The following is a 1,648-nucleotide window of genomic DNA, read 5'->3' on the forward strand; positions in this document are numbered from 1 at the left end:
CGTTGCTCTACCTCCCCGTTGCTCTACCTCCCCGTTGCTCTACCTCCCCGTCGCTCTACCTCCCCGTCGCTCTCCCTCCCTGTCGCTCTCCCACACCCTTGCTCACCCTGTCCATCGCTCTCGCACCCCGTCGCTCTCGCACCCCCTCGCTCTCGCTCCCCGTCACTGTCCCTCCCCGTCGCTCTCCCTCCCTGTCGCTCTCCCTCCCCGTCACTCTCCCTCCTCTTCGCTCACTCTCCACTTCGCTCACTCTCCGCTTCGCTCTCTCTCCCCTTTGCTCTCTCTCCCCTTTGCTCTCTCTCCCCTTTGCTCTCTCTCCCCTTCACTCTCCCTCACCTTCACTCTCCTCCACTTCGCAAACCCTCCCCTTCGATCTCGCTCCCCTTCGCTCTCCTCCCTTTTGTTCTCCCCCTCTTCGTTCTCCCTCCCTTGGCTCTCGCTCCCCGTGGCTCTCTCTGCCCTTCACTCTCGCTCCCCGTCACTCTCGCTCCTCTTCGCTCTCCCACCCCATCGCTCTCCCTCCCCGTCAATCACCATTCCCGTTGTTCTCTCTTCCCTTCGCTCTCTCTTCCCTTCGCTCTCTCTTCCCTTCGCTCTCTCTCCCCTTTGATCTCCCTCACCTTCTCTCTCCTCCCCTTCACTCTCTTCCCTTTTGTTCTCCTTCCTCTTCATTCTCCCTCCCCGTTGCTCTCGCTCCCCTTGGCTCTCTCTCCCCTTCGCTCTCTCTCCCCTTCGATCTCCCTCGCCTTCACTCTCAAGCCCTTCGCTCTCTTCCCCTTCACTATCTCTCCCCTTTGATCTCCCTCCCCTTAAATCTCCCTCCCATTTGTTCTCCCGCCTCTTCGTTCTCCCTCCCAGTCACTCTCGCTCACCTTCGCTCTCGTTCCCCTTCACTCTCTCTCCCCTTCACTCTCTCTCCCTTAGTTCTCCCTTCCTTTTCTTTCTCACTCCCTGTCACTTTCTCTCCCCTTCACTCTCTCTCCCCTTCGCTCTATCTCCCTTTTGCTCTCTCTCCCCTTCACTCTCATCCCCTTTGCTCTCTTCCCCTTCACTCTCTCTTTCCTTTGATCTCCCTCCCCTTAAATCTCCCTCCCTTTTGTTCTCCCACCTCTTCGTTCTCCCTCCCAGTCACTCTCGCTCACCTTTGCTCTCACTCCCCTTTGCTCTCTCCACCCCCCTCTCTCCACCTATCACTCTCTCGCCCCCACGCTCCCTCCCCCCTCGCTAGCTTCCCCATCGCTATCTCCACTCCTAGCTCTTTCCTCCCCTCAGTATCTCCCCCCCTTGCTCAATCCCCCTTTCACTCTCTAACCCAACCTCAGTCGCTACACCCCGCCCTCGCTCTCTCCCCCTGTGGCTTTTCACCCCGTGGCTCTCACCCCCGTCGCACTTTTCACCCGTCACTCTCCCTCCCTGTTGCTCTACCTCCCCGTCGCTCTCCCTCCCCATCACTCTCCCTCCCCGTCGCTCTACCTCCCCGTCACTCTCCCTCCCCATCGCTCTACCTCCCCGTCACTCTCCCTCCCCATCGCTCTCCCTCCCCGTCACTCTCCCAAACCATCGCTCTCCCTCCCCGTCGCTCTCGCACCCCTTCGCTATTCCCTCCCCATTGCTCTCCGTCCCCATCACTCTCCCTCCTCGTTACTCT

Source organism: Carcharodon carcharias, chromosome 4 (assembly GCF_017639515.1).
Source record: "Carcharodon carcharias isolate sCarCar2 chromosome 4, sCarCar2.pri, whole genome shotgun sequence".
Taxonomy (NCBI): domain Eukaryota; kingdom Metazoa; phylum Chordata; class Chondrichthyes; order Lamniformes; family Lamnidae; genus Carcharodon; species Carcharodon carcharias.